Source organism: Lactuca saligna, chromosome 6 (assembly GCF_052625555.1).
Source record: "Lactuca saligna cultivar CGN05327 chromosome 6, ASM5262555v1, whole genome shotgun sequence".
In the NCBI taxonomy this organism is placed as follows: domain Eukaryota; kingdom Viridiplantae; phylum Streptophyta; class Magnoliopsida; order Asterales; family Asteraceae; genus Lactuca; species Lactuca saligna.
Genome location: NC_136422.1, coordinates 114,464,407 through 114,476,024, shown reverse-complemented (window position 1 = coordinate 114,476,024; position 11,618 = coordinate 114,464,407). Strand labels below are relative to the sequence as shown.

General features: G+C 31.6%; 2 long non-coding RNA genes across 3 annotated transcripts; both read left to right on the top strand.

Moving 5' to 3' along the window:
* The first annotated feature begins 4,835 nt into the window (after nucleotides 1-4,835).
* LOC145003479 (uncharacterized) lies at nucleotides 4,836-5,952 on the top strand. Its single transcript, XR_013661968.1, has 2 exons — nucleotides 4,836-5,428; nucleotides 5,524-5,952. It is a non-coding gene; the product is annotated as an uncharacterized LOC145003479 (long non-coding RNA).
* Nucleotides 5,953-8,317: 2,365 nt separating this feature from the next.
* On the top strand, nucleotides 8,318-10,183 carry LOC145001155 (uncharacterized). 2 transcript variants are annotated; one of them, XR_013661498.1, is made up of 4 exons: nucleotides 8,319-9,015; nucleotides 9,136-9,304; nucleotides 9,426-9,720; nucleotides 9,973-10,183. It is a non-coding gene; the product is annotated as an uncharacterized LOC145001155 (long non-coding RNA). The 2 variants fall into 2 exon arrangements; XR_013661497.1 differs by having other exon boundaries at nucleotides 8,318-9,015; nucleotides 9,136-9,720.
* The last annotated feature ends 1,435 nt before the right edge of the window (nucleotides 10,184-11,618 follow it).

Here is an 11,618-nt window from a genome sequence, read left to right as displayed (position 1 = left end):
CTGTTTGCTTCCAAAACCTCTTATTCTTTTTTAGAAAATTTTAGTTTTATTTGAAAAAATCTCAAATTCCTCGGTTTGAGTTCAAATACGTCCGAAGGTGCATCCGAATCCCTCAAACCAAGGCTCTGATACCAACTTGTAACACCGTAAATTTTCAAAATAATTTTCGCATTTTATAAAGAACATAATTCATTTATTATCCATAAAAAAACATCATTGTTTGAACTCATTTCAAAACATATATCAATCCCAAGATCTTATAGCATAAAAAAATCCCGTGTGTGTACTGATCAAGTCGGCGCCTTCCCGCGATCATCACTGGTACGTGAAACACATAACACATAACATTGTAAGCATAAATGCATAGTGAGTTCCCCAAGATACTACTTACGCACATACGCCTTTCCAGGCCTTGACCTTCCGGTCCATGTGTCTTAGGGGACTTCCGTCCCGAATCGGTAAACCTTCCGGTCCTACCTGCATCAACCTTATGGTCCACATCACAACGCCTTCCGGCCCATATCATATATGCCTTCCGGCCCGTAACATAATGCCTTCCGGCCCATATCAAGCATAGCATACATAGCACATACAAACGATTAACTTATCATATACAATTCATACAACTCATAACATATCCGACCTTCCAGTCACACAATAAAACCCGTCCGGGTACAGTATATTAAGAAAACTCACCTGACACTAAGAATCGACCTCCAATCATGCTGCTTGCCAAACACCGACCTCTAACTCTGTGTCAAATCCCATAATTAACCCAATCAGGAACTAAGTCCAATTTCTCAATTACCAGGTCTAAAGATAGACCATCTACCAGTCTATTACAGTCCTAACCCATTGGGCCCACCAAGGCCCAATAATAATTGAGTTTTCCCTAAGGCCCAACCTCATCCTACATGACCAGCCCAACACGAGGCCCAAGACATCAATTTAATTCTCTGATCACAGACTCCACTAAGCAGGCCCAAGGATTTCGGCCCATTACTTAAAACCCAAAAGATCACCTAGTCCAAAAGCCCACAGAGGGGTTACGCGGAGCGTACCTCTCTTGGTACGCTCAGCATACTCAAGCATGAACAATCTGATCGGCAACCTCAGCCCAGTACACAGGGCGTACTAGGATTACGCTGGGCGTACTCTCAGTTTTGCTTAAATACATTTCTGGGTCTTAACCCGCTAAGACTTTGACTTATCTCTTGGATCTGGACTTCCTAACATCTCTTACTCCATAAAGTTATCGACTTTAAGCCTTTGCATGGCTGATGAGGTCACAACACATAAAAACTCTTACTTTCATAACCCAAAATGCTCATAACTCATGCATGGGTAGATTCACATGATCAAGATCTCATTTTTATGGTTCTTCATCATTAGATACACTTAAAAGGACGGCTATTAAGCTTTGGAGTGCATCAACTCATAAAGTCTCAAGCTTGGGACCAAAAACCCTAAAATGGACCCTAAAATGCACAAAACAGAAAGAGAGGGAAAGTTTGGAGCTTTATACCTTCAAATGGTGCTCTAGCCCTAAGGAAGCTTAGATCCACAACTTGCTCTTCGACTTCACCCCCTTTCATGCTTCTTCTTGACTCTCCAAAGTACACAAGAACACAACAAGCTCACCATGGCCACCACAAACTTCAAGGACGGATATTAGGGTTTGAGAGGGTCTAACAAACTGAGGAAGGTGGCCAAAAATGAGACCATCTCTTTCTTTATATAGGGACACTTCACTTAATTAGGGTTTTCCTCTATACCTAGTACGCCCAGCGTACTAGGTGGCTCAGCTTAAGAAAAACGCGCATATGTACGCTAAGCGTACGCATTATGTACGCCCAGCATACTTGGTTGCCAACTTCTTGACTTTAAGGACTTAACTTGTCAACCCTCCAAACTTTGATAGCTTCTAAGATAAAACTTTGTTTCCACCATCGTCATACATATCGAAAAGTAATGAGATCCCTTACCTTTCAAGCAACTCGCCTCAATCTGAAACCTTGTCGCGCCCGACTCGTGACCCACCAAGACATCACGAACAATCTAAAACATGATGTTACATTTTTATTACCTCATTCACATTAAGCATTAATTAAGAAATTTGGCTTACAAAACAAACATTACTTAAGTGGTTTTATTTTAAGTAATAATATTACCTATCATTATTTTTCCAGGACTATTACACTATGGAGTTCATACAATTGTAGTACACTATTTTCTATCAAAGAAAACATACATATATGGAAAACACACATTCACACTATTTTAGAGTACAATAACATTCAAACATTTTGGTCTTAAGGCCTAAGACTGCGTTTCATTTAAATAGAGAAAATATGGGATTTTCTCGGGAACATACTATCATTTTCATGAAACAAATACAAACATCAAATACTAAATGCTTATGAACTCACAAACATAAATGTTGATACTCTCTTTTCAAAATAACTTGTATTCTTAGAGAACTAGTAGACAGGTTTTTGAGAAGACGGTGCTTATTCAAGACTCTGCTTTTATTTTGCTATACATTTTTGGGATCTTATAAACAATACACAAAACACATATGTATTAACTATATTTTTAAATACAATGGATGTTGTTGCTTGTTTTACTATTATTCAATTGTTATCATACTATAGATGACATCCCCTGCCCCCGAACGTTTCCGTCGTTCCGGTTTGGGGGTGTGACAAATAGATTCTTTAAATTCAAAGTCTAAACTTTGAATTTTCGAATCAATTTGGTATCTGTAAATCACCGATAGTTTTCCTCCTAATTGCAGACCAAACTGCATATTCTGTTGTGAAACTTGATGTGGTATTGGCTGGTGCTACTTGGGTAGAACCTGATTCAGTGGATTGCTTCTATCCTAATGGAAATTTAATGATCGACGTAGGCTGGCCAAAACACGCTCAGTTCATCACAAATTTAATGGAAGTGTTGATATAAAGGTATCTTTCTAGTGTGTACACCTACAACATGTTATGTTTAATAAGTTGGAATTAATTCTTTTTATAGAATTAATCTTACACATTGTGATATTTGATAATTTTGTTTGTTTTGGTGATTTCCATATGCAATGTTTATTGTAATGTAACAATTTCCATTTTATTTTCTGATATCATATTTCCTATTTCTAAAGATTGCAAAAGTGGAAAGATATTCCGATTTTTATATCACGAATTGTATGCCAAATTCAAAATACAACGAGGGCATTCGTGAGAAGAACTTAGGAATTGAAGATTTGGGGAAGCTACTCGAGTATGTGAATCAAAATCTACACCCAATATCATATTTCCTATTTCTGAAGGAAGGTCATAAATTCTTATGAAGCCATAACTTCTAAAAGAAATAACATCATGTAAAGAAAAAGAAGCTTGGTGAAGAATGGAAACTTGGTTTGAAGCCTGTTGAAGAATGGAAAGTAAGGCAACAATATTCGTTCAGAATAGATTAGCATTTTTTGTCAGAATAATTAGCAACATATATTCTATTAAAATGTATCAGTGTTTTACTTAGATTTCGATGTTTTTATTTGATTTTTAACCATTGTCAGTTTTATTCTTAAAGAAGAAATATAATTGTTAACCATTATTACTTATATTCTTTCAAAATGAATGTCATTTATGTATGTCCATAGATGTATTTGGTAAGAATGAACGTAATTATTGATTTTAAGATACTAAAATTCTTTTCATATAAAATTTGTATTAATTAAAAATTATTAATCTTGATAATATATGTTTATAGTATTATATCAGAATTTAATGTTTTTTTTTCAAGATAACCATAAACACATTCTTTTAGAATGTTCGAATTAATATATTTATTATCCAAAAAATCAGATTTTTAAAGTTTAGAGAATCAATTATTCCTTAAAATCTACAATTTTCCTTTTTTAAAAATATGTCAATTGACTAAAGTACCCTTAGAATGAAATTAGATGGTATTTTTTAATTATCTTTAATTTAATAATACGTATTAATCATTTTCTTAAAATAAGTAAAATAATTGGCCCATAATCATTCCTACATTCACACAATAATTAGTTAGAATACACTAACCAAAGCCTATATATATATATATATATATATATATATATATATATATATATATATATATATACACACACACATACACACACACTCTCTAATAAATAAAGATCTTTTTGCCACATGTCACATAATTATTCATTTTGACATATATAATTTTGTTGTTAGTTTAAATTAATTTTTATTCCACTTGTCATTTTATAGTTTTTCATTTTATTAAATTCTAGATAGTATTTAAATGCAATAATAAATGCATATCAATTTCATTAATGAATTTTTCTTCTAATTTCAAAATTACTAAATTAAAGATTCACTAATTTTGATTATTTATTTATTTGAATTATTTTTTATTTAAAAGAAAAAATAAAACATTTTTAATTTTTATAATTCAATATTTTCTCACTTTTTCTTAAAAATTCAAACTTCTCAAATTAGAATTTTGTATTTAGTTTTCTTTTGACTAAACTCATGTAATACATAAGTTTCACGTCTAATATATATATATATATATATATATATATATATATATATATATATATATATATATATATATATATAGAGAGAGAGAGAGAGAGAGAGAGAGAGAGCGCTAGGTTCATTTGTTTAAACTAATTATTTTGTTATTGTATTCATAAATGTGAGTCAATTAAAATTAACTAATTAAATAAATAAATAAAGGTAATAAAGTAATTTTATAAATAACTTCCACAAATACTTCCTAAACTAATATTTTCTCATTAATATTTTCTCATTCTTATATACAACAGCCATTCCCTATGAAAAACCCTATTGTTGCTTGACCTTTCTTTTGTCCGACGGAATACTTCCACATATCGCCCACTGCCTTATCTTCGTCCTACTTCTGTTTCCTTTTGCCAAGGCTCCACAAAACGCAATTTTTTTTTCAATTTCTCTCGACCCACCGCCATGAATGAAAACATGATTAATTTCTCTTTGTCACGCCTGAAATGGATTTCCTCATACCTCAAATCGATTTTGTTGAGTCTCAGTTCTTATCAAGGTATTGATTTTTTTTCCTTTATGTTGCCATGCCCCGTAACCCCCTATCGGAATCACCAGTTGATTTCATTTCAATGGTAAGAAAATAAATATTTCTCCTTTTCGAGTACAAATTTATTTTTTGCTTCAATCAAAGTCTTAAATTTGAAATTGTGAATCCCCGATTGTTGGTGCGATAAGTTTGGCTGAGGTCCCGAAAGGAAATTGGAATCATATGTAGTTTCGCTGTCATCCTTTTACTTTGGATGCCAAATTGTAATTGTAGCAATAGAGGAAAATATCAATAGCAGAGTTGACTATTTGGGCCGACGTTGACTCCCTTCTCGATTCTACTTGTAATGGTAATAATCGACACTCTCTTCTAAACCCTAGGTTTGCGTTTCAATAGAGGAACAACTATAAATCGTAAAACTTCTTGCATACTTCTTTTTTCTAGGTACAATCCATTGAAAAACAATATGAAAAACTGAATAAAACTACAAGATGCTCATGAGGAATCCAAGGCTATTACCAAGTTCTGCTACGAAAGTTTGTTCTTATTTATATATGTATCATCACCAGAACGTTCTTGATTATAATATTCCTTGGGGAGGTACTTGGGTATAGTACCACAATCATAGTGTAGAGATCCAAGAACTTGAGGGATATGCTTCTCTACTTTCGCATTACAAGGGCAGCAGGTATCTTTCCAGTTTTGGCCTTCTGTACTAATACCACAAAAACTTGTAAATACGTGTTTGATGTGGATATTGGAGATGGTGAACCTATTCGCAAATTGCCATATTCTGTTTATGCACGTAATTCCGATTCTGTTGGAATGGAATCATGAATTCCAATTTTGTTGGAATGGAATAATGAAATCCAATTCTGTTGGAATCTAAACTACAATCTGGTTTTGTTTTAACAGAAGTTAATGCTTGTAGAACGGACAACAAATTTGAAAGTGATTCTAAGCATTCTCAAAGAATATTATTCTTACATGATTTGATTCATCGCAATTATTTTCGTTAAATATCTAATTTCATGGATGATCAAGGAAAGACTTATTCTTTTGATAGAATAATCTACAATAGAATGATAGAAGTATATGTAATAATATATTCTGCTAGAATATTTAGGTCGAATAATATACATATTTTTTATTTGTTATTAGTGAGTATTTCATTGTCATAGACTAGTATATAAAGTTTTTACCTTTTTAAGAATGTAATGAACAATTTGAAGTTATATTCAAAAATGTGTTATTAGTCGGTGTTGACATTCTTATAGAATATCATTCTAATAGAAATATTTATCCTGAAATTCGTAGAGAATATGATTCTAATAGAATAAAATTGGGTTTAATTAAAAAAATTACGTTATTATTAAAATTAAAGTAATTAAAAAAATAGAATTTTAAAATCAAGAGAGTTAATTATCCCAAAAAATATGGAATTTTCCTTTTTTAAATTTATCTCAATTGTCTAAAATACCCTTAGAATGAAATTAGATGATATTTTTCAATTATCTTTAATTTAATAATATTTATTAATCACTTTCTTAAATTAAGTAAAATGATTAGCCAATATTTATGCATACAATAACACAATAATTAGTTTAAATACAATAACGTTAGCATATATATATATATATATATATATATATATATATATATATATATATATATATATATATATATATATATATAAAGAGAGAGAGAGAGAGATATGTTATATTGAGAACAAGAAAAGTTTAAGCACACAAGAACCATTATACACCGATCATTATCTAAGGACATTATAGGAAACTTACATTTTCATTTAACATAAATAAAAAATAAGATATTCATAATAATAAGATGGTTTATAACCGGCTATTTTTATTAATTTAGCTATAACATTCAACAAAAATTATTTAATTATCTCTATAACTAAAGTAGATGCATTGAAATTTCTTTTAAATACTACTGATTTTTTGAAAGACAAGAAAAAAAATGTTTTGTTTTTCTAATATTTCTCATCGTTCTATTTAAAATTGGTTATTAAATATGTTATCAAGAAATTAAGTTCGATTATTCCTCACTTATAAAAAAAGTCTCCATTATTATAAAATAAAGATAATGATATACGAGGAATATGTTCAATTTAAATTAGGTAAATAAATATGTTATCAAGAAATTGTGTTCAATTCTTCATCATTTATAAAACAATTCTCAATTTTCATCAAGCAAAATGATTTTTTTATTTAGATTTTATTTGGTATGATTATGTTAATCATAAATGAAAGATATTTGTAATTAAAAGAATACTATGAGTAGTTTTAATCATTTCCTCATATTGGTTTTAATCATTTATATATAAACACATATATAATCAAAAGAATATTATTGTTATCTAAAATGAGCACAATTTAGAGATAAAGAAAATTCATTTAATAATAAATAAAAAATAAACGACTAATCATACATGAATATATCATTATATGAAAAATCAAGAATTTTGTAATTTTTTCGCTTTTGTTATATCTAACAAAGTTTTTGTTCATAAATAAATTTGTAAAAAACTTGTTTCATATAAGTATACAGTTATAATCATAAATAAATATGTCAAGATTAATATCATAAATTTGTATATCATTATAATGATTAAACCACTTCATAGTAAAAAAAATTGCAAAATCCAACCCCATGTTAGACATTTTCTTGAATCGATCACAACCTCCATTATTTCCTTTGAATCAACTCGCAACCACAAAATAGCCTGTAAACATCAGTGTTGTAAAACTCGTCGAGTATTTCCCGATCGACCCCTTATTGAACTGAGTAATGTTGTAAAACTCTGTCAACTCGGTGATCAATTTGTATAATATACTTAATGATTTATTATTTAACACACACACACACACAAACACACACACACACACACACACACACACATATATATATATATATATATATATATATATATATATATATATATATATATATATATCTATACTACCTTATAATAGAAATCCAACTATTTCCATAAATAGATTCAATATAATAATAATATTTTTTAAGACGTCCAAACCATTAAGCTGTTAGTACAAGTAATCATTAATAAAATAATATTAAATTTTAAGAGGTATAACCCTTATTACGCTATTTACAATGAGTTTATGCATAGAAAAATACCAAATCTTACGCGGTTAACATGAATTACGTACATATTGAATAGGCTTTGGCTTTCTTCTTCAAATTGAACTGGTCAAAGAAGAACCCGTCTTCCTCAGATTTTGCCAATTGAATCGGTCTATAGATAAACTTTATATATCATCTCTTATCTTAGTATCTATAGCCCTTCCTTGTAGAATAACCCTAGATGAGTCGCCATCTCTTCTCTCCTTGAACTCTCTCCCTCTCTATTAAATACTCTAAAATTCCTCCCATATTCGACGCAGTTACCCACCACACCTTGACCACTGAGACCATTACAGTCGCTGCTAAACACCTCTGCCTTTCTCTTCTCTTGCATATCTCCTTTAGAAACCCGAATATCGAACATCACAACACCATCAGTAAACTTTGTTGTCACATAACCTTCACTACCATCAAACAGGCCACCTTCATCATCATCGCACTTCATCTTACCACCGTTCACAACCCCCATCTCTCGACATCTAGCATATGCTACTGTTCTATTCTCTAATTATTTGATTTTGATCGATTGCACCGGTCAAGTCTAGAACGAATCTTTTTCTTCATATCTCTGCCCCATCCCCTTATATGACCAATTGACTGCAAAAAATTTCTTATCTGTGAGGTCGTAAGTGTTACGCATTTTACACACATACCTGGAGACCTAACCATCTACTACTCACAGCTGGTCGCACTCGACTCTCTAGAAACCTCAGACAACCATTTTCACAACAAGTGTCACAGTGGACCAGGATCCAACACGATTTCAAGGTTAGTGCTCTTTAAGCCATATGCACACACATATTCTCTTTTTGTGGTCATAGGTCTCCAACCATCTCTCTCTCTCTCTCTCTCTCTCTCTCTCTCTCTCTCTCTCTCTCTCTATTGCAGAACCAGGAGGCAAACACTATTAATTTACAAACGTTCTCTAACAATACAGGTTTTTGTTAGCAATTTTAAAGTGTTCTTTTCAGTCATTTATCACATAATCGTCAATGTTTACTCTCAATTTCCGGTGTTTCCTCTCCATTTCAGGTTCTGATGTTTGTCTACATTTTGGGTAATCATTTGTATATTAAATATTCTTGTATAAGTGTATCTAGAGTAAAGCTTTCTTGTTTAAGTGGTACTAAGGGTATTTGTGTCCTTTTGACATTTCTCAACTATCTGTATCAATTCAGGTATATCTTCAACTATCTGTACTGATATGGACTCCAGTTAATGAAGGAAATATCTTATTACTCTATCATTTTACTGTAGTTGTTGAATCCTTATCCATTTAATTAATGTTTGTTTTCAAGAAAAATAACAATTTTTGTTATGAATTGGGTGAAAATCACAGAAATCGAACTGTTATCATGACCTCACCACCATCGTCTACCATCTTTGTCTTCTCCCCTATCTTTGTATTCACACTCTAATTAAACCCCAACGTTGAAGCCTTCACTAACCATCTCCATCTTCACCACTATCCAGGTAAATAGTTCTATCAAATTCTCTGTTCCATGTTTTTTTTTAGTTTTACTTAATTGTCATATAATGATTTTACTCTGTGTTTCATGGATATATCGATTCTTACACTCACCTATGTTGTTTAAGATTATTTAGAGCTATTCATAAATGCCAGATTATTTGATGAGATCAGCACACACTATTTCCAACCAGTTTTAGGGTTAGTTGTTTATTTTATTCACAATTTATGAGCTTGTTTTACATTATTTTTTGCAGGAGTATATTGCCTAACACCCAATGTGCAGAATATTGGTTCAAGTTAATTCAATATATTTCAAAACTTGACTATGATTATTGTGTTTAATTCATCTTGGTTTTGTTTTTGGATTGTAAGAATTTTATTATTTTTTTAAGTTGTTTTAGTTTATCTGATTTATAGGTTTTGGATAATTTTTTCATTTGATGTCCACTCTCTCATTTTTTCGAAGCACGACCTGTTACTTCATCTCTTCAACAGTTCAACTGATTGTGATTCTCACGATTAAAAGAAAGAGTGATTTTATTCTAGAGAATTATCTCCCCTTACAAGCTCAAGTTAAGTTTTTTTTAACCCAAATTGCACATTTGGTATTATCAATATTCTTAATATTTGAATGCAATTGCAGATTAGCTAATACCGTACTTCCATTTTATCTTATTCTTTGCATTGAAAACAACTAAATACAAGGAATAGCATCGTACTTTCATTTATATGCGAAACTCTAAGCTTTCTTCCCCAATTCGCATTTATACATTAAAAACTTCGCATTTTCATTCAAATTCTTCGCATCTTGCATCCATCCGTCTTTGAGTTCATTCGCATTTCATCGCATTAACTGAGAAATTAATCAGTTGTCTCATATTCGCATTTCAGTTGTTTGAGAAACCCAGATACGAACCCAAATGCGAAACCCACTGATTTCAAATGCGAACCAACCAAAAATCATCAACCACGTACTTGTGTCACCAAATGCGAACTGAATATCACCATTAAATTCTCCTCGCATTCTATAGATGCGAACACAATCCAGATCTCCGACTCCAAGCTTGCGAAATCAAAATCAATTAACCTCAAACAAATCGTGAACTTCTTATGCGAACTGTTTTGACCCACAAAACCAAATGCGAACTCAATTGATGTCATATGCGAACTGATTTCATAGATGCGAACACAATTGATTTCATATGCGAATCCACATCCATCGATATGAAACCAATACCAGTTACAAGTAATTAGTAGCAACCATCGATCCTCTAATTTTCAATTACTCAGCCTTCGCTTTTCATACAACCCGTCGACCCTGAAAAATCGATAAACACCAAATGTCTCATTTTTAGATCGATTTTCTGATTAAATGTCATATTTGAAGAATGATCGATTTTCTGATTAAATGACCTCATTTTGCGAAGTTGGACCACTTATATTATTTCTTGAAAAGATCAGGTGCCAAATGCGAAACTCTAAGCTTTCTTCCCCAATTCGCATTTATACATTAAAAACTTCGCATTTTCATTCAAATTCTTCGCATCTTGCATCCATCCGTCTTTGAGTTCATTCGCATTTCATCGCATTAACTGAGAAATTAATCAGTTGTCTCATATTCGCATTTCAGTTGTTTGAGAAACCCAGATACGAACCCAAATGCGAAACCCACTAATTTCAAATGCGAACCAACCAAAAATCATCAACCACGTACTTGTGTCACCAAATGCGAACTGAATATCACCATTAAATTCTCCTCGCATTCTATAGATGCGAACACAATCCAGATCTCCGACTCCAAGCTTGCGAAATCAAAATCAATTAACCTCAAACAAATCGTGAACTTCTTATGCGAACTGTTTTGACCCACAAAACCAAATGCGAACTCAATTGATGTCAT